This window comes from Leopardus geoffroyi, chromosome A1 (assembly GCF_018350155.1).
Source record: "Leopardus geoffroyi isolate Oge1 chromosome A1, O.geoffroyi_Oge1_pat1.0, whole genome shotgun sequence".
In the NCBI taxonomy this organism is placed as follows: Eukaryota; Metazoa; Chordata; class Mammalia; order Carnivora; family Felidae; genus Leopardus; species Leopardus geoffroyi.
The window spans coordinates 115,609,392-115,633,758 of NC_059326.1; the positions used below are offsets into that span (position 1 = coordinate 115,609,392).

The 24,367-nt window shown below is 57.3% G+C and overlaps 1 protein-coding gene across 3 annotated transcripts in view; it reads left to right on the forward strand.

The window, feature by feature from the left end:
* The first annotated feature begins 2,029 nt into the window (after nucleotides 1–2,029).
* Nucleotides 2,030–24,367, forward strand: part of CXXC5 (CXXC finger protein 5) — a 35,401-nt gene continuing 13,063 nt past the window's right edge. Inside the window, exon 1 of one of the 3 annotated variants that reach the window (XM_045445888.1) lies at nucleotides 2,030–2,567. The gene's annotated coding sequence lies outside the window, so the exon portion shown is untranslated. Of the gene's footprint in view, nucleotides 2,568–2,609; nucleotides 2,731–24,367 lie in introns of those variants that run through there. The other 2 variants (XM_045445909.1, XM_045445879.1) reach the window with 2 other exon arrangements.

A 24,367-nucleotide genomic window follows, 5' to 3' on the forward strand; every position in this document is an offset into this window, starting at 1 on the left:
CACACACACACACAGTGGGTAATAATAATTCCCTTAGGTGGAGCTACTACCCACTCTCCATGAATATCACCAGCATGAAGCTTTTTTTGGGTGTGCAGAACCTGATTCTGCACTGACCCTGGACTGTAGGAGCCCTTCAGGACTGAGTTTCATTTCTTTGCTCCTAGTCCTCTGAGGCCTGCTGCTAACTCCTGGGGAATAAGTTCCCCCTCACAGTCAGTGCTCAGCTTCCCCAGAAAGGTAAGTAGAGGTGGGCTAAGTACTTAGAGATTCTGGAGGATCTAGACCTGGGACTCTGCCTCCTTTTTCTTATATGGTTAGTGCCCAATACAGTACCTGACACTCAGGGTAGGGCCCAGAATGTCTCTCTTTAAGCAGTTTAGGGGTGGTAATCTAGAGGTATTCAATTTTCTTAAAACTGTGTTCCCACAGCAAGTACCTTGCTTTTACTCATATGGTTCGTTTGTTTGAGGTGGCTTTGAGGAAGGGTGCTGGAGAGAAGAGAGGAGAGAAGAGAAGAGGGCTAAACACCTCCCTTAGGAGCCATTCTTAGCCCTTAGTTAAGGAAGGACACTTCTCAGCATTTGTGGAAAGGAGAGAGTGTCCACGATGTCTCTGGAGGGGTCACTGCCTGTGGCTTGGAAGGTCAAGATGGGTAAAGAAGCAACACATTTCAGATGAACTCTGCCCTTTGCCATCTCCCTAACTCCCCTATGCCTGGTTGGGTCAAGGTCCCAAGGCCAAATTTAGAAGGCTTGGGGAATGGGCTGCTCCCAGAAGACGCAGGCCCCAAGGCCCTCTCCTGCCTTGGAGACAGGCAGGCCACACAGAGAGGAAGCAGCGAGGTGGGAGCTGGTTTCAGTTCTCCCACCAAGGCTGTGCCAGTGGCTGGAGGCACGGGGTTAGAGGCTGTTAACTCTCTCTTATCTGAGCTGCAATAGATTTGGGGGTGTACATATAACCCTAGGCAGACTTCCTGGGCACGCTACCCCTCTCTTATTAGGGTCTCCAGTCGGGTTTTTTGTTTTGTTTTTGTTTTTTGCCTGAAGGAAACATAAACCCACCTACAAATTCCACAGAACCAGAGAAACTTCCCACTTTGGGATTATCTGCAGTTTGGGATTATATGAGCCTGGGGCTTGATCTGTGGGCCCCTGAAGTGAAGAGAAGACATCTGCAGCTTTAGGATTAGCCCAAGCTGGGCAGATGGAGGAGGCACTGAGTGAGGGGAAGGATATTCGGGCGCAAATCTGTACCCTGGGCTTTTGTTCTCTTTCAACCAGTTTCTACTGAGTACTGCTCTGTGCCAGGCACTGTTTCAGGCTCCATTTGTAGGCCAGTCTCAGGGATCCACAATGTAGTTGCCTTAGCCCCAGGAGTCAGGGCTTGGATTGGCGCTGGAGTAGGAGAGAAAATGTCCTTTCTTAGATCGCTTTCCTCATCTGTAAAATGGGGACAAGAATCTTCTCTCCTAGTCTTCCCGAGAACTAGAGCCTACTGAGTCCCGGAAAGTGCTGGGGGAAGGGTGGGGTCTTTGAACCGGCGTCTAGCTCCAAGTGCCCTAGGCTAGGAGTTCCAGGCCCTACGCGTACCAGAGCTGAGGGGCGAGGCCAAGCCCTCCCTACTGGTCCAGGTAGCTTCCGGCGTGCTTAGGCAAGGGGGCAGAGGGACCGCGGATTTCCCTGCGAGGTAGGTCGTCGAGACCAGGTCGTCACAAAATAGGGAAGGTCCTCTTATTTTTTTGTAAAGTTGCGGAAAAAAGAGATGAAGACGGGGCGCGCTGGGGAGCTGAGCCTGGGCCGACCTCGTCAGAGCGTGGGGAGCTCGAGGCGCAGTGGCTGCGGCTCCGGCCTCAGAGCCTGCGGCGTCCAAGTGGCCAGAGCTGCGCTGGGAGGGAGGCGGAGGGAGGAGGGAGGGGAGCTGAGGTGGAGGCGGGCGAGCGGGCGGGGTGGGGTGGGGGGGGGGGGAGAGGAGGGAGCGTCGAGTCCGGTCCGGGTTTTGCCGGCAGCCCCCGGGCAGCGTTCAGAGCTCCTGCCCGGGCGGGCGCGCGGCGGCGGCGGCGGCAGAGGCGGCGGAGCCTGAGCGGGGATGTAGAGGCGGCGGCACTGGCGGCAGCAGAGGCGGCGGCGGCGGCAAGAGCAGGCGCCCGAGCCGAGCGAGAAGAGCGGCCGAACCTTGCCCCCCGAAGCCGGGCCCCGCGTCCCAGCCCTGCCCAGCCTGCGCCCAGCCATGCGCGCCGCCTGCTGAGTCCGGACGCCTCACGCTGCGCCCTCCGCCCGCCGCGCCGCGCTTCGCTCGGGGGTGATTAGTTGCTTTTTGTTGTTTTTTAATTTGGGCCGCGGGGAGGGGGAGGAGGGGCAGGTGCTGCAGGCTCCCCCCCCTCCCCGCCTCGGGCCAGCCGCGGCGGCGTGACTCCGGCTCCGGACCCGGGCACGGCGGGCGGCGCGGCTGGAGCGGAGCGCACCGCGGCGGTGGTGCCCAGAGCGGAGCGCAGCTCCCCGCCCCACCCCTCCCCCTCGGCCTCGCGGCGGCGGCGGCCGTGGCGGCTTGGACTACTCTGAGAGCCGGTAGGTGTCGGGCCACGGCCCTCCCCCGACCCCCCCGGAGGCCGGCCCCCTCCCCTTCCCCGCCTACCTCCCTCTCCTCCCTCGGGGCCCGGTGCGCGGCCGGGGCCGGAGTTCGCTGCAAGTCGGCGGAAAGTTTGGCGGCGCGAGCTCCCCCGAAGTTCAGGTGCGGAGAGCCAGGGACGGGAAAGGAGGGGTCCGTGTTTGGGAGGGGCGGGGGGCGCCCGCAGGCTGAGCCGCGGAGCCCTGTAGCCTGGGAGCCCTAGCGCCGGTGATCGCTCGGTGGCCGCTGCTATACTCAAGCCTCCCCAAGCCGCAGTCGGCTCGGTCGCAGATCACTGAGTACAGACAAAAAGAGGGGTTTTAGGGTCGGGGACTGCGGTTTGGGCGCCGTGGGTTGGGACCGAGGCTCTCCCTGCGGGGTACCGTCCCCTCCCCAAGTACTCGAGCTTGAGGGCGCTGGGGCGGCGGGAGCCCGGGTCCTCACCTCTTGGTGTTGGGCGGGCGCTCCGCCTGCGGGGGCGGCTGATTGGAGATATGCGGCGCGCACTCCCCCCGTCAGACCCCTCGCAGCCCTGTGTTTTGGGGGCTACAGTAACTGCTGCCCTGGACCACGCGTGGCTGAGTCTCACCCCTCCACTTGGAGGGGGCGGCGGCCACTTCTATATTTCCCCTATGGTTCCTCGCCCCCGCTGCCCGCCGGGTGCCTGGCGGGCTGATCAAGTTTGACCTTTCTCCCCCCCTTCTTTTTTACCGTCTAAGTATCAACCCCCACCACAACCTCCGCTCTCCCAGGCCTCTCTTTCCCGTCCTCTCCAGCCTTGGGGAGTCTTTCAGCCTGTCTCCCGAGCTCCGCGTGGCCAAGCAGCGTGCAAAGCCAGGGAGGGAGACTGGGGGTGTTCCTGTAGCTGCGGAGTGTGGGAGGCGGGTGTCCCAGGCGCCTGCCTCGCTGCTTTGGCCCCAAATTTACCCATGAAGTTCGGCCCCAAGGCCCCCTCCCCTTTGCTTCCCTAGAGCGAGGGGCTGAACCGCCGCGAGAAGAATGTGTTAATTTTCTTGCTGGGGGAAGTTGTCCTCTCCCGGAATGGGCTGCTTTCCGGCGGGGAGCGCGGGGTGCGCCTGGCTTTGTTTATTTGTAGAATCGACAGAAAGTGAGTGACCCCGGTTTTTAAATTGGGGGGCTGCCTCCGGGACCTGTCAGAAGAGCTGAAGCGCCCAATAAGGGAGCAAGATAGCTTTTTTTTTTTTTTTTTTTTTTTCTTTCCCGCTCGGAAGGGGTGCGCGGAGTTGGGCTGGTGCCATGGGCTGCAAGGAGGCAGCAGCAGATTTGGGGGGTTCTGTAGGGACTCATCCGTCAAGACCCACACCTCCCTTTTTCTCCCGAGACAAGGGTCTGAAGGCAGCCGCGCCCTACTTTGCCCCCAGGATCCTGGGTGGTCTGCGAGTCGCATCTTCGTGTTGGGGGAGAGCTGAACCGGGATCCGCCGAGCCAGCTTCTTGACCTCCGCCTTTCCCTGAGCGGCGGGCGCTGTTCGGAGCCCTAGGTTTTGTGGTGGGCCCAGCCCCCCCGCGTTTGCTCAGGAAGCGCTGGGGAGGGGGGCTTGTGTGTTCGTTCGGCCCTCGCCCCCGCCGGAGCCGCCCCGGGCGGCTGGCAAACAGAGTCCCTTTCAAGTTTTCCGCTGGGGCCGCCTGGCGGGGGCTGCGTGCGCGGTCGCTGCGGACTTGTTTGGAGCGCTATTTGAACGCCCGGCGCCACCTCAGCTGCCCCGGCCCGCGGGGGCGGGGGTGTCCTTCCGTGCAACTGAGAGCATTTCAATTAGATGTTTTTACCGGTCGCACTGGCCTAAGCTTCGCGTGAGCCCCCTCCCGAAAGACCCCGTATCCTGGGTCCCAACTGCCGCAGGAACCCCAGGAACTGGTACCCGAGGTCTCCTCCCAACTCTTTTTTTGAGAGCGATGAGGGGAGACTGAGGTCGGTGCTACCTACTACTGTCTAGTGTTGATTTAGCAGTTTCCCTGGATGAGACTCAAGCAGGAGCTGGGGGGGGGGGGGGGTAATGGCCCGCTCTGCAGCTGTCACCCCCCTCCCAGAACGGAAATCGTTCTCTCCTGGGGAGGAGGGAGAGGGGGTGATTTTTGTCCTGGGAAGGGGTGGGAACAGCTGAGGAAGGTTGGCGTCTGAGTTCTCAGTCAGCCCTGGGGAGCTTGGTAGAAGCACCCCCACCTCATCTTGGCATGAGCTGGGGCTCTCCCAGGGAAGCCCCTAAGCCAGCCTTGTGGCTCCCTCTCCAAAGCCACCTCCCTTTCCAAGGTGGGGGCAGAGGTTCCTCTGCAGAAGACAGACCCTTGGCTGGCTGGCTGTCGGTTGGCGCCTTATTTATGTGTGTATTTGGGCCCGGCTGTTTTCCCGGCTCAGCAGGTGACCCTGGCCTGGGCCTCCTATCTCTCCCCCGACAGAGCCTGTTGACTTACCCGTGGGCCAGCGGCCTCGTCTTTATCACGTGAGGCCTGGAATGTCCACCCGCCTGGGCTGGGTGGGTGGGGGAAGGGAGAAGGAGGGGAGGATTCTGCATCCAGGGCCCAGGCCAGCACAGGCCTCTGTTCCATGGGTTCCCACTGTAACCCCCAACTCTTGATTCCTCTTTCTAGCTTTTTGCCTGCCTTCTACCCATTTGACAAGTATGAAACTGAGGCTTATAGGAGTGTGGCAAGCAGGGTTGTATCTGCATAAAGAACCAAGCCTCTGAGAATTAAATACCCCACCTTCTTTAGAGCCCCACCTAGCTATTTATGGGAGAGTGGAATGGAAATGGGGGTCTCTCTGGGGGGAGGGGTGTGGGCTGAGCTGAGGTCAGCTGACTTTTTAAGGATTCTAGATAGGTCGGAGGAATGAGGGGGTATACTGGTGAGCCAGACCCAGGCCTGCTTTCCTAGAGCCCCCTGTCTGGTGGGGTGACGATTAAGGCAGAACTAACTCCCCAGTCCTGGTGCTCTGGAGCATGGCCTTATTGGCCAGGGATGGGGCAGGGCTCATTTACTGTTATTACTGTTATTATTGTCTATTCTCTATATGTAAATAACTTATTCATTCATTGCCCCAACATACATTTTTTGAGCACCTACTATGTGTCAAGCCCCACCTTTCTAACTCTGCCCCTGCTTGGGAGGCAGGCCCAGGGTAGAAGCCCCTCCCTCTTTCCCCACCTGCTGGGGCCTGGATTGGGGCTTCCCACCCTTTTTTCTGGTGCTCTCCCTCCCTTATCCCTACCACCTGGTGCTGTCCTAGTCTCTCTGTCTCTCTGTCTCTCTCTCTCTCTCTCTCTCTCTCTCTCTGTGTGTGTGTGTGCGCGTGTGTGTGAAGTGTCCTTGATTAAGTGTATTAATAGTTAAACTCTCACTCATAGCTGGAACTCACCAGACCACAAAAAGCCTCCCCAGTTACTCACGCGCTACTGCCCAACAAGAATATCCCACTCAAGTTTTTTTTTTTTTCTTTCTCTTACTTCCCCCTTCATTCCCCCCAACACTGAGCCCACCTCCCAGGCTACAGGCAATGAAAAAGGACTGACCCCCTCAAAGACCCAGGAATCTCCCAGCCATTCCACCTGCCCCCTAAAGCCCAAGGCAGTGTCAGCTGCTAGATGAGGCTGTGTGGGTCTAGTCTGTTGGTCTGGGATGTGGGAAGCTGGGTGGTGTGTGTGCTTATGACTCAGGGCATGTGGTATCTGTAAATCTGTGTGTTGAACGTGTGTCCGTCTGCCTGCCTTGGGGGGGTGGGAGTCTGAGCATGTGTATATTTGTGCATCAGGGCATGTGTATCTGTGGATCTAGGAGTTGTGTATGTCTGCATTGCATCTGTACATGTGTGTTTGTGAATCTGAGTACATATCTGAAAGTTGGATTTGTCCTTGTGAATCTGGGAGTGTGCATATTCTGAGTTGTGTGTGCTTAGAATTTTGGAGTGTGTACTTGTGATTTGTGTATATCTGTGTTTTGCGTATTGTAAATCTGGGGGTGTCTGACTCCCTGAGTAGTGAATCTGAATTGGGAAAGTGGTATGTGAATCTGGGAGTGGGCATATCTGAGCTGTGCGGGCAGTGGTCTGTGTCTGTCTTTGGTGGCTGGTGTCTGTGTTCCTTTCTTTTTCTGTATCTGTCTGCCAGTCTGTCTTTCTGAGTCTCTCCCTCCCTCTTCCTCTCTGGTTGAGGCTGTGTGTGTGTGTGTATGTGTGTGTGTGTGTGTGTCTGTGTAGCATTGAACCTCTCCCACCCCGTCCTTCCCCTCCTCTGCCCTCCCTGGCAGTAACTGGGCAGCCTCCCCGTCTGCCTGCCTGCTGGGAGTTTTGGAAGCTGTGGAGGGAGACAGGCTGGGGCCGGGGTGACAGCGCGTATCCACGGCGATGGCAGCCTGTGATTATGGGAATAAAAGGATTTTAAGGTCATGGGTGTATTTTTTTTTTTTTTTTTTTTTTGTTCTGTTTTGTTTTTCCCCCCTTTGGTGGAGCCGGTGGCAGCAAAGGGCCAGAGCTGTGTGTCTGCAGGTTGGGAGTCTGTCCCCATGCAAGTGAACATGGATATGTGGTGCTTTCCTGGAAGCATGAATACATGTGTGTACATGCATGAGCAGAGCCTGTGAAAGTATGTGTTCTATGTGTGTTCTAGCTGCCTGCTCCCCATGTGAGAGGCCACAGGGCTATTCCCTGGGGGAGAATTCCCAGGAAAACTTTTTGCTTCTGGGAGAGACATGGAGCTGGAACCCTGCAGTCCTCTATATCCTTAAGAGCCGTCTGGCCTGGTCCTTGCCTACCCGACCTTCCCTCCACAGTAGGGTGTCTTTTGCCAGAGACTGGCTGGGCCCAGTCACCTGGGCCAGGCCACATCTTGGGGTGTCAGTGCCCCTGGCCCTGCTCCAGTCCCTGTAATTGCATTCTGCCGCCTAATCCCCCGCCAGCTCAATTAGATCGCAAATTCTTCTTCATTTCCTGCCTCTGATGCTGGCCTCCCTCTGGGCTCGCAGGGCCTGGGAGAGAGGGAGGGGATCCTGCCCCCCTCCTGCTCGCACCAGGGGCTCTTAGAGGGTGTGATTAGTTGCTGGCACACTGGCCCTGGGGTGCAGGTTGGAACCTTGGGGGCCGACAGGACAGCTCTGTTGGCCTTCTTTGGACTAGCCTCAGTATTCCCATGCTGGGGGAGGGGCTTGTGTTACTGGTACATGGGCTCTAGGTAGACCAGACATCACTCTGGGCCAGGCCCCTACACACTGCCCTCACCCCGTGTCCCCACAGGCTCTGCTCGTGTTCTGTTTCCAGAGCAGTTGCTGGTCACCCTCTGGCACAGTAGTCGTGACCTTGTTTTTGACCTTTCATTGGTGTCTGTTCTGGAGGTCAGTAGGACCACTGAGCTCTTCTCTACTGGGTCCTCTTAACTTACTCCCTGGTCTCAAGGGAGACTCTGACCTCACCCAGACAAGTGTGTTTGAGCACTGGCTCTGGAGTCACACCTCTTTCCAAATCTTGGCCACGCCACTGTCTAGCTGGGTATATGACCTTTGGGTGAGTTGTGTTCTCTGTGATCCTCAGTTTCCTTATCCCTGAAATGGGATAATAAGAGTGCCTGCCTCACAAGGCCATTTTCAGATGGACACAAGGATAGTTGGTCAGTGCCCAGCACCAGTAGCTAACCCACAGCATGCAATAAAAGTTGGCTTTCCTGGTGACAAGGGCTTCATACCCCTGGTGAAAAGGAAGAAAAGAGTTGGTGGCTCACACATAGCATTTCCGTTTCCATTCTGCTCATTACCAGGTGTGTGACGTTGAGCACATCACTTTGCCTCTCTGGGTTTCTCTTCCCCATCTTTAAAATGGGACTGGTAACAGGACTGACCTCCTAGAACACACGGGAGGGCTATCTGCATGCAGATGCTTGGTCCCAGCTGCCCGCCCCAGCAGGTTTTCACCATATTGGTTACCTTCCTTTTTCTTTCATCACACCAAGCCTAGGGTGGTGTGGGACTGGTGAAGGCTCAGGCGCAGGGACAGGGGGACTGGCCAAGGTCATGAGGCCCGGGTGGGGTGGGAGGGCTAGGGGATGACCTGCTGGCTTGCTCACTCGTTTACTCGCTGGCTCAGCTGAGCTGTGAGGCATGGACTTCCCTCCCCGCTGGTCTCTGTGGAAAGTGGTGGCTTGGCTGATTTTTTTCTGTAAAGGGGAAGCTGGATGTCTACCCTCTCCTTCCCCAGGAGGCACCCGTGGCAGCGGCTGTGCTGACAGGCCTCCTGGCCTTCTTGCTCGGGTAGCTGGCAGCTCTGGAAGGCCGACTGCACACAGATCAGCCACAGGGAAGAGGGAACCGCTAAGGTCCCCTGCCATCACTCATCCCCACGGCCCCTCCCACCCTCAGCCTGGTCCCTTTGGATAGAAAGACAGAAAGGAGCCACAGCAGGAGAGTTGGGGAGACTGGCTCTGCCGGAGGTGGTGGAGAGGGATGGGGTGTGGATAGGGGGTCAGGAGCCCTCTGCTGCAGGGTCCCAGGATCTCCCTGGCTAGTCTTCTTATTTCTATGACCTCTGTCACTCACTGGCCTAGGTTCTTTAATATTTCATGGCCTGTGGAGCCAGCCCCCTGCCCTAGCCCCCTTTGTCTGTCTGCTTCCCCCCTTGGGGCATCCCTGTCGCTGAGTTGCTGAATTACTGACCCCAAGAGGCTGCCTTCCCGTTCCCCCAACTGGCCCCAACACCTTCTGTACCCCTCCTGACTTGTCTCCCCACACCTCTACTTGTCACACCTTCCACCTCATACACATCGTCTCCCCTTCTCTGACATCTCTGACCATCTCCCTGCCCTTTTCCTCCATTTTCCTCTTTTGTTGGCCTCCTCCTCAGCGGAACAGAAACCGTGGCAACTGGTCCGTCTGCCTGCTCCCCTGTCCACCCCTTCCTGCCCCCTCCCCCTAGCTGTGCTGGGCGTGAGAGCTGGTTTTATTTATTTTTCTGTTTGTTTGGGAAGAGGGCAGTGGCAGTTCTGGGCCCTGGCTGCTGCGCTCTGCCTAGAGCGGCGGGCAGGCGGGCCGTGCTGGCCTCCCAGGAATGTGGCTGGGACGCCCCGCGCTATATTTACTCCCCTCCAGCTGCCGGCCCCAGCAGGGCAGAGCCAGGCCTGCCCGGTGGCCCTGGGGGAGCCCTGTACCCACCCTCCCCTGTCCAGCAGACCCCACGTAGCCCTTGGGCCCACCGCTCCCTCCCTTCCCTGTGACCTCTTCTGACCTCCTTGGACTCGCCTGGCCTGCCAGCAGGAACACTCGTGTGCCACGCCAGTACAGACGCAAAGTGCGGGTGCTAGGGCCTGATTCCTGTGGGGCAGCACCTGGTAGCCCCACACCCCCACCCAGGGGCCTAGCTTAGGCCTGTAATCTGGTGGCCAGAACTATGCAAAGCATCTTTCTGGGGCTCTCCCCACCAGGCCTGGTCCCTGATCTTGCCACAGTGCCCTCAGCTCTGCTGCTCAGCAATGCTGGCAAGGGTAGGGTGGGTTGGGGCCTGGGGCAGCTTTGAGCAGCTGTGTTCTGTGCACTGCTGTCCCCCTCCCACGTAATGTGCCCTCTGCTAGACCTCCCGGGTTTCTCACATAGACATCTGTATGCACACCTGAGTGCTTGGACATACATGTGCAACACATATGAACACATGCTGGATTATACCTTCCTTGGAGGCAGGGCCATGCCTCCTGTCATTGATTCCCTCATTCATCAGATGCTCATGGGGTTTTGTGAGCCCGCGCCTTGCCAGCCATGCAATGGGATATGGCAGTGATTCCTTCTTGTACCCCCAGTGTCTGGCACCAGCTAAGTAATGGAAGAGCTTTAGCTTCTGCTGTAATCAATTGCTATCCCCCCATTATTACTATAATAATAATAATAATTAATAAAATTTCCACAATGGTAATGGCAATGGCTAACATCCTAAACCCTTACTGGGGCAGGCACTGTGTTAATGGCTTTCTTTAGTCCTCACAGTAGCCCAGTGGTTGGATGCTGTTAGCATCCCGGTATACAGTTGAGGAAACTGAGGCTGGACAGTTTGTTACTTGCCCCAGGACTTGCCACTTGGGGTTGGGTCCTGGCACAGCTCTTGACTGGGTGTGAACACCATGAGAATAGACACGGTTGGTCTGCATGTTTACTGCACCGTCCACACTGCCTGGCATACAGCAAGCACTCCCTGTGTTTGTTGACTAGAAGCCTTGCACTCCTTCTTGGTGCCCTCATACCCCTGGCAGGGGGCCTGACGTGGTGTGTGTGTGGCGGGGGGCGATTGGCCAGTTGGACAAATGAATTAATGAATGATCAGATGATTCAGTGGGAATGAGTGCTCTCAAGGGACACTGGGTGGGAGATGTGCTTGTGCTGCCAATTGGACTGCTATGTGGAGATCAACTGTCCCAGTAGAGGATTCTGAGAAGTGGAATGGGGGGAGGGGCTGAGAAATGTGGCCAGAGACCAGTAGGCTGCTGGGGCCTAGCCCTTGGTGCAGGTCATGTCTTCTGCCAAGATCTCGGTTTTTCCATCTGTCAAATGGGCTTGGGAGGCTTTGTCCTCACTGGCTTTCAGTTGGCCTGGTCTGGGACTGGCCTAGGGAGCCTGAGAGGTGAGGGGACTGTAGCGGAAGGGTGGAAGCAGTGGGTGGTGAAGACAGGAAGATTAAGCATGGAGCTTGGCTTGGAACCTGAGAAGCAGGGAGACCAGCCCTGACCTGACGCCTTGTCCTCCCTCTGAGCTGCAGGGTGGAGGTGCAGGTTCACAAACCTCTAGCTACCCACTCTTGTCAGAGCTGGGCTTCCTGACATCTGCAGTGTCAGTGGCTGTGTGTGCCATGAGGGGGTGGCCTGTCTTCCAGGACTAGATTGGCTCTATCTCCTGGCCCATAGCCGCCCCCCCACCCCCATCCCCACCGCCTTTCCAGTTCCTGTTGATCCTGATGGGAGAGACCCACCCCTTCTGCATGACCCACCTTCTCCAAAGCTAGATGGGGTCTTGGTTAGCTGGGTCCCTAACTCCAGTTGAGAGTGGGCTTGGCCCCCTTTCTTCCTGGGAGTGTAAGATCTTGGTGGCCTAGAATTTTTAATCACAGGAATTTAGAATCAGAATGCTTGGAGCGGAGGGATTCTTTTCAGGATTCTTGTCGTGTTGGGATTCTAGAATCACAGAACCATGAGTTTTACTGCAAAGGAAGCGTGAATGGTCATGTTTCAATCTTGTTTGACGCTAGGGGACAGTGAGGATCTGAGAGGAGGGGCTTCCCTGTGGTGCCCTCAAGTGACATGAGTATGTACCTGAGACAGAAACCCAGGTCTGTCTCTGATCTACCCCTCTTTGGAGATCTGGGCTGGCATGGGGAGTGGGCTGTGTGGGCCCAGTCAGGCAGCAAGGGGGTGCGGCTGGCCTGTAGGCACAGGAGGGGTCCTTGTGGCGGTGCCCACCCACCCGCTGCCCACCCGCCTGCTGCCCACGCTTCCCGAGGCACCAGTGTGAGGAGGAAATGCCGGCTGTTGCTTCCAGCGACAGCCGGCAGGGCCGGGCGGCTTCCCAGCTCCCCCTCTGATTCATGGCCGCCTGCAGCTCCCCCCTCCCCTGGGGGCCTCAGCAGCCCCATCTGTGCAATGGGGAGAGGAGGCTCTACCCCAGAGTCTAGCGTCACAAAGGCAATGAATTTGGGGCTCTTTTCAAGATCACCATGATGCTTCGAGAGTGTTGGGAGACCAGCTTGGAATAGCCAGCTGGGCGTTTGGACCCGGAGCATTGAGAAGTTCTGCTTGGAGTCAGTCACCCTAATGCCTCCTATAGTCTGAATTGGTGCTGAATTGGTTCCTGGGGCAGAAAGTGTGGTGGGTGGTAAAAGGAAGAGCACTGGATGGGAGGCTTAGGTCACTGGGCTCTCTCTTGACCTCAGTATACCCATCTGCAAAATGGAGGATGTTATTCAATGAGGTCTTATTCACTGTCACCTCTACCTGGGTATGTGCTGGATGAGGTGCATACTGGGAATGCTGAGGCAAGTAGCAGAGTGGTGGGGCAGGGCGGGGGTCTCTTTGGCTGCAGACATGGGGCGGGAGTATGATTTGGCTGAAGGGGTGGCTCTAGGAGAAGGAATGAGGTAGGGGGGAGATAAGGAGCCTGCCAGCAAGGCGATGTCCAGCGGAAAATCCCAGCCATTCTCAGGAAGCGTTTCCTCCACCGGTCTCCTGGGAGGGAGGCAAGGCAAGCAGGAAGGCGAGTAGATGGGGGCAAACAAAGCCCCCCAGCCAGTCTGAGTGGAGATGTCCCTGGCCTGGCAGCTGGGCGGGTGTGCCCCTCGCACTGCGGGAGGGCTGGAACGCACCCCCCACCATGCTCTGAAACTGGGCCTGTGGTGGGAGGGCCAGGGCTGCCAGGAGGGGCCGGGCCATAGTCCAGATTTCAAAGCCTTCCCCAGGGGCCTCGTGGTGCCCTCCGCCCTGTCCTGAGCTGCCGCCGCGGGGGTGGCAGATGCTGTTTCATCGGCTGAGGCAAGTGGGAGGCCTCCGGAAGGTCCTCCTGAGAGGTTCCGGGGGGCAGTGGGGGCGTCAGCAGCTGCCGCCCAGCCAGAGCTGGCTCACAGTGGCCTCCCAGGTCCCTGTGTACCCCAGGCGTGGGGCCTGGGGGAAGTGCTTTGGAATTGAGACTGGTCCCCCCTGCCTTTGCCTCACCCGCCCCCCTCAACACACACACACACACACACACACACACACACACACACACACACACACACACTGCCCACCAAGCTTCTTGGCTCTGGCCACCTCCCATCCCTGGCTGTGTCTGCAGAGCCCCCCGGGGAAGGCAGGGGAGGAGGCGCAGTGGGCTCAGAACAGCGGGTGCCCGTGCAGCCAAGTATTTGTGCGAGCTGTCAGAGACAGACAGGCATGTGGGGAATTTGGTGCGTGTGGGGCTGGGGGAAGCAGCCGGGTGGGCAGGCAGGCAGGGAGGGAAGGTGGGGGTGCCTCCCCCGCCTGTTGAACCCTGCAGAGACCACTGTTTTCCCCAGCCCCAAACCAGAACGTATGTCAGGCACTGTCTTCCTGCCTGTACCAGTGCAGTGAGACTGACCCTTGCTAGGGTCTGATACGGTGCTGACACTGGGGAAGGGGGTGCCATGTTGAGTGTTGGAGCCTGGGAGAAGCTGTCTGGTGAAGTGTGGAGCCAGGCAGGAATCCGGGTTGTGCCTCTGGCCTCCAGGAAATAGCAGCTGTTATGCTCCCATGTACCCCCGCCACCAACCCCCCTGCCCCCAAGCCTGGCACAACTTGTTTCCTGGCCAGGGTCCGGCTGGGGCAGATTGGAGGAGCCTGGTATTGCCCAGTCTGGGCAAGGAACAGGCTGGGTGGAAGGGGCCATGTTTATAAGCCTACAGGTACTTGGGGTGCTGGGGAGGGGCTTCCCCCAGACATTCTTTTGCGAAAGCAGGTTGGAGTCACTTGGATGAGGGGAACTTGGCCCTTCTTTCCCTGGACAGAGACCCCAATTTAGTCCCCTTTGGGGTCTGCTCTCCAGTAGTGCCTATTAGGCATGTTAGGGCCTAGAGTTGAGTAATACTTGATGTTTCATATCTGAGAACTCAGAGAGGGGGCTACACTGGCCCAAGATCACATGGTGGGCTCCCCAGCCTTCTCTCTACCCTCATGTGGGTGGGGCCAATGGGGAAGAGGTGAACATTGGGGGTTTGCTGGGGTGGGGGGACTATATTTAGTCCTGCAGAGCCAGGGGGCCCCTGGGAGCAGCTGTCAGTGGGGGGACAGACAGAGGCCTGGAGCTGCATTTAGTCTGGACAGAAATATCCTCCCCCCACCCACCCACCCACTGGCTGGGCGGCCAGGCTGCGGGCTTGTCCCCTGAGGGGCAGCTTGCCTGGGCCTGGCGGCCGGCGGGACAGGCAAGATGACCCGATAGGCTTTTCCCAGCTCAGGTTTCGATGAAACAGGAACCGGAGCCGCAGCCTGGGCTGTGGGGGCCAGGGCAGCCGGAGCCTAGGGGGCCAGGGCGGCCTCCCCCTACTCCCCCCTTCTCCCTGTGGTGCAGCCTCCCATTCTCTGAGGCCTGGGGAAGAGGCAGGTTATTTATCAAGCCAGCCTCCCTGCCGTGTCTGCCTGCGCCTCCCCCCACCTTGCCTCCCCCCACCTTGCCTCCCCCCCCCCCCCCACTCTTGTGCTGGCGGCCATGAGCCTAGCAGAGCAGGGTGAGCTGGGCGGGCGGGCAGGCGGCAGGATGAGCTCAGGAGACGTGAGTCACCCCATCCCTAGCAGCCCCACGAGGCCCTGCGGCCTTGCAGGCAGAGCGCACTCACGCACTCCTCACACGGCACACCCAGGGGCACACGCTTGGGACAGACACATTCACTCAGCACACGTAGTTCCACAAGACCCAGCACATACAACCAATGCACACAGTGCGGTCCTGGTCACCTAATCTGTGGACGCTTGCAGTCACAGCCCTGGCTTCTGGCATGTACACATGCTGGCACATACGTAGTCACACGTGGGCGTGCTGTACCCCTTGAGGACCCCAGACACCGCTGCAGTGAAGTTGTATGTCTGCTCCATCTTCAGGACACAGCCCACAACCACATGGTCCCATAGAATCAGGCCAGGAGCACTGACACAACAGAACCTGGCATGTGTGCCCACACATGTGTACACACACACATGCAAACACACATGATACAGTTGGGGCACCACTTACCCAAATGACCATTGGCCAATGTAGAGTCACCTGAGTTCTGTAAGGTAGGTGTGAGAAGGGAGGTGTTTTCTCCCATCCCCCAGGCTGGCTTGGCTTTCTCTAGGAGAAGAGGCCCAAGTGTCAGGCTTGGAAATGTTAAACCCACCCTGACCTCCGGGATGAAGTCTGACCCCGGTAGAGTAGGTTGGGTACAAATGGGGGAGAGATACAGAGGTAGCCAGGAAGAGGAAAGACCTGGAAAAGAAAAGCTGTGGAAGATATGTTTTCCTGGGAGGGCCGAGTGGCCAGCTGCTGCCCCACTCAGGGGGCAGGTCCTTGGGAGTTTGGGGGTACCAGAAATTGGGGGAAGAGACCCCCTTGTTCTAGTGAGCTGTGCCCCAGGAGCCTGCCTGCTCACTCTGGCACCCGCTTTCCTCAGTTCTTTTGGCTCCCAAATCTCATCATCTCCCCCACCTTGCAACTGGTACCCTGAAATTTAGAATTCAGACAAATTTCCTGGTTCTTAGTCTACTGGCCTACAAAATGGGTACAGAGTTGACCTGAATACCAGGAGCGGCTGGGCTGCTGGATTGGAGGGATGCCCTCAAGGAGCCTGTAAGTTTCTGCTGTGCATTGGGTCTAGGGCTTGCCTTCCCTGGACTGGGCAGAACTGGGGGCATGTCTGTTTTTCATATACTGAAAAACACCAGTTTTCAGATTAGAGAATTGAGTCTGATGGGTCTGACTTCATGGTCATGAAGGGCTTTGGACACAATCACCCAGCACCCAGACTACAGATCATTCTGGCTCTACAAGGTTGAGAGAGCCCAGAAGGGGTCAAGAGGAAGGTGGCTGTAAGGTCTTGGGCCCAGGCTAGCTCCCATCTCCTGACCACACAGATCTCCCTCATAAAGGCCTAGACAGTGGTCAGGGAGGGAAGGAGGGGCCCAGGCATTCTGAAGTAAACAAACAGCAATGGTCAGTCAGGAGGATTGGATGTCCCCTGAGCCATGGACTCGAGTGGGACAGGCCTGGGCTCCAAACTTGGCTTGGTCACTGCCTGCTTTGCAATCATGGGCCACTCTGACCTCATTTTTGCCACCTATAAAATGAGTATGAACCTTATCTCTGTGTCTCAAAGCTATGAGACCTGAAATAGATAGTGGGGTGTGGTTCTCACTATGTCTCACCTGGATCTTCAGGTGAATCCAGACCTCCTCCCGAACTGACTGCTCCACCAAAGCTGGCATTTTCCTGGGAGTGGTACCCCACCACAAGGACTCCTTAATTAGACTATCTTGGATTCAGCCTTCTTTAGGGCTGTTCTCAGGGAACGCTAAGGTGTGGGAGTGTAGAGGCTGACCTTGGGGCCACAGGGAGGGGGAGGCATGGGAATGGGTTGGACCCAGGGAGAGGAATGTGGGGTCCTTGGGTGTCTGGACATCCCTGGGGGCTTTACAACATGGGAGGAAGCAGAGTCAACCATAGATCGGCTTCTATGGATTGAATAGATATGAGTCTATGCATTCTCAGTTCCCCAACCCACCAGTACACAACAAGGCCACAAGTTAGACTCAGCAGGGACTTACAGGTGGCAAATAGGTTCTTTGCAGGGTGGTGAGGGGCTTGGTAGACACCTATGTGAATGCACTGTTGGGACCACTGGAGACAGAAGTGCTGACATAGAGCAGACCGGGCTGGGGGCCCAGGGAGGGAGAAGGAAGGGTTGGCAGGAAGTATAGATGCGTTCTTCCTGTGGCCAGAAAAGGCAATGCAGGCCTGGACAGCTGAGTGCTGCCCTCCCTATAGACTTCAGACCTCTACCAATGTTCATCTCTCTTTGTTCCTTCAGGTAAGAGGGCAGGGGAGAAATGATCTCCATGGGGCTGGAGAACTGAAGCACAAGGGATTGGCTCAGATTCAAAGGCAAACAGTGACAGAACTGGGGCCACAACCTAGGTTACCCAGCACTCCTGGCTTGAGCTGTTCTTGACACTCTTGTACTGGCTGATGATGGCAGTAAAAATAATACAGCTGTCATTTGTTGAGCACCTTCTGTATGCTGGCCCTGCACTGAGAACTTCTGTCCTCTCTAGGACCCTGATGAGGGTGGGGTTGTCATCCTGTGCGCTTTACAGACCGTGGAATGGGCTGAGCAAGGTCAAGCAACTTCTCTGAGGCCACCTAGAATGTGAGCTGTAGATTGGGAGAAGAACCCCGATCCCAAAGCCCACTTGGACACTTTCATGGTCTGAAACTGTGCTTCAGGGCATGGGGGGGGGGGGTCCTACCCATCCCCATAATCACATGACAAGTAATGTTTCTGGTTGGGCCATCCTCTTCCCCACCTATGCCCAGCTCCATGACTGTCCTAGGGCCCTCTGCTATCTCAGGGCACTCCCCAGGTTTGGACACAAGGGCCTTGGGACTGCTGACTCCTTAGGCCTGGGAAGGGTGAGCCCTGTTGACTCTGGCTTCTGCAAGGGTTGTGATTCACTGGGACTGGGGTAGAGGACCAGGGGATACACCGGGGAGCAGATTGGTGCCCCTTACGGTTTCGGGGATATCCTTGCACACAAGTTCTGGGAAACTCAATTGCTGTGCTTGTGGGAGCCGCCTGGAGTCCTGGTCAGGGTCACATACCTCCTGCATCCCCCAACCTCCCACCTTCCTGGGGGCTCCTTTCCCTTCTAGGGAGCCCTGCATGGAGTAGTTGAGAAAGTGCCCTTGAGTTAGAGATATCTAATTCTGTACACAGGGGCAGCCAGAGCAGTGACCCCCCACCCCCCAGTCAGTGTGCCAGTTAGCCAGCGAGAGCACCAGGCACAGTGTGGCCCTAGGTCAGGACTCAGTAGAGGTCACTGAGTCAGGTTTTTGTTCTGGAAGTTGGTATTGGCTTCAGATGGAGGAGCAGATTCTCTGGGTTTAGGGTCCTGGGCTATGTGGCAAGTCACTTCCCCTTTCTGGTCTCAGTTTCTACATCTGTGAAATGACAGTCTGCTGAACACGTTCTCTGGGGGAGGGGTAAGTCAGTCAGACACACACCCACATGCCTTCAGCTGGTGTTCCCAGGTCCCCCAGGCCCAGTGTTCCTGTAGCCCTCACACTGGCCACCGGATCCAGGAGGAACAAGGCAGGCTCTAGAATTGGGCAAGCCTGGATTTTATTTTTTTTTATTTTTTATTAAAAAAAATTTTTTTTTAATGTTCATTTATTTTTGAGACAGAGAGAGATAGAGCCTGAACGGGGGAGGGTCAGAGAGAGAGGGAGACACAGAATCTGAAGCAGGCTCCAGGCTCTGAGCTGTCAGCACAGAGCCTGACTCGGGGCTTGAACTCACGGACCGTGAGATCATGACCTGAGCCGAAGTCAGGCACTTAACCGACTGAGCCACCCAGGCGCCTCAAGTCTGAGCCTCAGCGTCTTCATCTGTGAAATGGGTGAACCTTGGTGCTTACTTCTGGGTTACTACTGTGAGGATAAAACAAAGTGTGGACAGAGCACCTGGCACAGACTCTGTCAATGGTAGTGACAGTGGAACCCTGACGAATACCCCGAGCTGTCCTCCTGGTTGCTGTCCCCCGCCCAACCTTGGTCTCAGGGATTCTGGGAAGGAGACAGTGCCAGTCTGCTGGCTCAGCCGGCTTGGCCACTGACCTTCAGAGCACCCAGGCTGTCAAGGCCGCCCGCCTGCCCGCCCGCCCGCCTCCCTGCCTGCCTGCCTGCCTGCCGGGCGGGCAGGGAGGGGCGCCAGCCAGCTCTTCGCCTGATGCTACCCGCCCTTGCTCCCACTCTCCTCTTCCTCTCTGCGCCTGTGTGTGAGCTAATTAATCTCAGCCCCTTTGGGAAATTAGAACGCTGCAGCCGCGGCCTCCTCAACCTCGCAGTGCCTGTGCTGCTACTGGGCCCTGCCAAGACCCACTGTGGTTTGGGGGCATGGGGTGGGGGGTGGGGGAGCAGGATGAGCTGGGCAGGTGTGAGTCTCCCTGAGCGCCCCCCCCCCGTCCTGACCAGGGAGCTCTGGCTTTCTAGCTTCCTCCCCTTCCAGACAGCATCCATAAGGACATCAGGCAATTGCTTCGCTGGGTGAAACTCAACCCCCAGCACCTCCCTGCCCTGGTCCTGGGGCTGGTACGGTCATCCTTCACCCCACGTTCGATCTCGTTGCGGGGTCCTCTTGCCTGCCCAGTTCAGGCTGATGCAGATAGATGTAATTATGGAATTTTGCTTGGGAAATTAATTTGAAAAAGTTAATTAATTGGTGGTTCCGGAGGTGGCAGGCTCCACGCCCAGCCAGTCCTACTGACGTCAGTGCTGACCCGCCTGAGACGTGCAGCTTCCTGGGCAGGCTGGGGAGAGGGACCCCAGTGACCTGATTGGGCAGTCCTGGTGCAGGCAGAAGCACAGCGAGGAGGAAGAGGCAGACTAGTATCCTCACCCAGTGTTGGCACCTGGAAAGTGTGTGTTGACTGGACGTGCTAGATGAACTTGGGCATCCTGAGAACTCCGCCACTTGTTAGCATGTTCAACAAGCCATTGTCAAGCTTCTGTGTACCAATCCCAGTGTCTCAAGTGTCCATAGCCAGCATAGACAGCTGAATGTTTTGTCCACTTCTTATAAATCTCTTTTCTCAAAACCTCTAAACCTATACCCAAAGGCTTTTCTAAAGGGTTCAAGGGACATTATAGATCCATTGTGCAGATGGAGTAACTGAGGCCCAGAGAGGATGTGACTTGCCCATCTTTTAAGCTCTGTCCTCCAGCAGGATGGCTTAGGGGGTGTATAAAGCTTAGGCTTCTTCCCAGGGGAGGAATACTTCCACGGGCAGCTTTCCAAGTGACAGGGGCCTTAAAGTTGACTCTGTTCCCTAAGGAGAGGGCCAGAGAACATGGCCAGCCCCCAACCCTGGCTCCCCTGGTCCTGCTGTGTCTCCTGCCCCGACCCCACTATCAGACATGTATGTTGCCCTGTGTGTGCATGTAGGGGCTTCCTCCACCACCCTACCTAATCCTCAAGATGACCTAGCTGGCTGAGGCAGGAGCCTCATGCCCCAGGGCTCCCTTTGGTACATAGAGACCCCATTTCTAGTACCTCCTGGCAAGGGCCCCTGACCAAGTTCTAGTGCCTAGAGGAGTGTGGGCTCAGTAAAGTCTTTGTCCAGACTATGGAAGGGTAAGGGCTGGGGCAAGAGGTAGCCATCTATAAAATAGGAGAATGAGAGCCAAATGGACCGTTAGGACAGGTCAGGGATACTGACTTGCAGGAGGTCAGCAAGGTGAGGAACTTGGGCTTTCAAGAGGTTTGGACCTGCATTCTTCCAAGCTGTGTGGCTTGGGCAGGTTCCTCAGCTTTTCTGAGATACTTTCCTCATCTGTTAAATGGGATGATCACATAGGCCACTCAGAGTGCTGTGGTGAGGCACAAGGTGGTAGAATCACTTGAGGTGTCTGGCCTTGGCACCAGGCCGGGTGGGAGAACAGGGAGCCAGCGGGACTGTGCTGGTGCCAGGGCCTGAGAAAGCCCACAGGGTTTTGGAAGGGAATCTGGTGCATGTGGTTGGACCGAGGAACTGGAGGACACAAGAGGAGGTGATACTTGTGGGGCACCCAGGGGCCAACAGCTTGCAGCCCAGAGCCCTGGGGCCCTCTAGGGGGAGTCATTCCGTACAGCATCACTCCCAGATTTGTTTAGCACGTTCCCTCAGGACGTTCCCACGACCCAAATGGGACCTGCAGTTAATTGTGTAGGCCTCACCTGATAGTTGTTCAGAATAAAAGTGACCATCATGGACAGGCTGAGCTGGGCACTTTGCATCCCACAGCACTCTGATGTGGTCTGTATTGAATTTCTTCAAGGTCTGACTTGGAGGCTTGGGTTTAAGCAGGCCATACCTATTCCCTGAGCATCCTGTGTAAGCTGGGTATAGGGTCAGAAGGGAGAAGAAGCTTCTTCAACCCACCTTCCCTCCACGAAGCTCTATGGTACTGCCTTCCAGCTCGTTAGACCATTGGCTGAGTGTTCAGGGCTCTCTGCACAGACTGTTAAACACTCCTGTGAGTGTATCTGTCCATAGGTGCCATATATAGCACCCTAGACTGGGAGCTCCTTGAAGGTGGGATCCATGGCATCTCTCTGTATCCCATGCCTAGCACAGAGTTAGCTCTAAATAGGATAGGGCTGTTTTCCTATTTTGTAGGCAGACAAGTTAAGGCTCTGTGAGGACGTTGCTCAGCCAAGGTGAACACAGCCTTTTGAGGGGCAGAGCTAACCTGGCCCAGGTGGGTGTGGGGCTGCTGGTGCCCTCCTGGGGACCTTGTGTGGGCCTCACTACCTTCCCTGACTTCCCTGGGGCCTGCAGCTCCTGATCCACTTGGCGGGCAGTGTTCCCAGTATCCAGGCTTAAGCCCTGTGCTCCCAAGAGTGGGGAGTGAGGAGTTCTGGCATCAGAGTGTCAGAGGGCAGATCTTAATCTCTCCAAGCCTCAGTTTCTTCATCTGTGAAATGGGGATCTTGGTACTTCTGCCTGGTAGAGCTTGGGGATGGGGGAGTGGTTACAAGAAATAATGCATGTGTTCTTAGCTCCATGCCTCCTTAAGTGTTCCGCCATGGTTATTATTATTGTTGACACTGTTACTGTGTTATCATTACATTATTATTCACGCTCTCGGGGCCCCAGCGGCTGCGGTGGCTTTGGGCCTGGACACAGAGCTTTCGTCTGCAGAGAAGGAGTTACAGTTTCTAATTAGTGCCCCAAGGAGAGGGCCTAGGTTTTTATTTTTTCTGGAGGATCCCACCTGCCCAAGGCTTCCCCAGCCGGTCATACCCTCCCCAGCCTCAGGTAGGGGGCCTGGCTCCAGGCAAAAGCCTCCCCAAATTTCCCCTGCCACTCCCCCCGCCTCGCAGACCTCTGGGGCCATGAATCATTTATGAGGCAAAAATGAAACCAATTAAGGACAAACTTTGAAAGCCTCTAATTGCTGCGCCTGGTGGCACCGAGGAATGAGGGGAGGCAGGCCTGCTCGGTGCGGAATCTCCTTGGCCCGGTCCTTCCCAGGCCGCCTGTCCCACAGCGTCTCAGGGCGCCGCGTCCTCCCGGCTCCCCGCCGCCTCCCGGCCGGCCGCGGACGTGCCTGCGCGGCTCTGGCTGCTGCGTCTGCCGCCCCGGCGCCCGGCCGGGTCCCAGGCCGACTAATTAGGCCCGGCTCCCCTCCCCGCGCCGCCCGCTCCAGGCCCGAGGTGATGGCGGCTGTTCCTGCCGTTCTGGGGCCTGTGCCCCAGAGCTGGCCGCGTTTCTCGGGGCGGGAGCCAGCTCGGCTCGCCTGGCTTAACCCAGACGAGCCCAGGACGCCCTGTCCCTGAACTGGGAGGCTGGGGCTCCCCACGCCCCCACAGTGGGGCACAGGCGAGGGTAGGCTTCCGTAGGTGCTGGGGCACATGGTTGGACAGTGCCATTCAGTTTCAGGCAGAGCCGCTCTGCTCAGCACAGCAAGAGTGGAAGGAGCCGGAGCTGGAGGGGGTGTGTGTGGAGGGGGGGTGGTGGCTGATGAGAGGGAAGCTGGGAGATGCAGGGCAAGGGGTAGGGCGGGGTATTGAGCTCCTGAAGTGTTGCAGCGGAACCCACCTCTTCCCCTCAGCTTTGTCAGGAACACAGTGACCTAATGCAGATTCCTTAGCCTTAGTTTCCCTGTTTGTAAATTATCAGGACTGACCAATCTTCTCCTGATTCGAGATTTGAGGAACTGGGCTTTATATCCCCTACTTCCCTCTCTTGTGAGCTCTGGGAGGGTGGAGGTCAGGGTCTAGAGTATGGACCCAGCAGGGCCTGCCTCACTGCCATGAGCTCTGGGCACGGGTGACCAGCCTGCTCGCTGTGCTGAGGGCCAGGCAGGCCCTGGGCACTCAGGCACGTTGTTTGCTGAAACCAAATTTCTGTGCTTGTGTTTTTCCATAATTATATTAGCAGGTGGGATTTTTCCTCGGGGAGGCAGTGGGAGGGGGAGCGCCATGGCAGTGTCCCCGCCTGCTCTGAGCGTGAGCTCACACTCAGCTCTGCCCGCCCGCCTGTAATGATTTTTTAATTATGCAGCCAGTGCTCGGAATTGTTAATCCGCCTCCAGCCCAGCATCCCCTCTTGCAGCTCACACCCCAGCCCCTCACTGGTGTCCCTAGAGTGGTGGTGCCCAGCCGGGTGTCCATCACCGATGCTTAAAGTCCCCACCACAGTGGGAAAGAGGTTAGGCAGAGAAGGCCCCAGGGGTAACTCTGCTCCATGTGCATGTGACAGAACTTGGTGGTGGTGGGGCCTGTGGCTCTCTTTGTCCTCCTTCCCTCCTTTAGCCCCAGCATGGCTTGTACCATGGCTCCAGGATAGCTGTGGCTCTGGACAGGGACAGAGGAGGGATCAGTGCCCACCCCTGAGTGATTTGGCCACACCCATTTCAGAGACATTAGCCCCACTCTCCAGCCTTGTGTGACCCCAAGGACACACACAAGTATGATCTTTGTCTCTGTCACACACACAGTCACACTCTGCTTCCCTTCCACTCAGACTCACAGCTACACAAGCACAATAGCATGCTCTGTGTTTCTCACACACATAGCCACACCTGAGGGCCAGGGTGCCCTCAGGAGACCACATAGCTGCCTCCCGTGGCCTACAGTGCCCTGCCCCCACTCCCTTGCCTTCATACCTTCCACCCCCACCCCCTAACTGGGATGCACTCTGAGGCCTTCCTTCTCCCACCGGGTGCAGTGGCTGCCTGTTGTGGCTGGGCCTGCCTGGACATCCATCGACCTGGCCTGGGGGAGGTGGCGGGGGTGGGGGCTGTTCTGCAGCACCGTGGCGGCGGCTCCTCTCCAGGCGCCCAGCTGTGGCATCTGTCAAGGTCAGATAGCGACTCCGGAACCAGCCGGCTCGGCCCCATGGCCCCTCTCGCCTCATTATTTTTGTGTTCCGGGGCTGCGGCGACACCTCCCTCCTTCCTCCTCAGCCTCCTGCCTCATGCCTGCCTCCCCCACGCCTCTGCAGGGAGGGCCTGCGGTCTGGGGGCTTTTGTTTTCCAGTTTTTTCCACGCT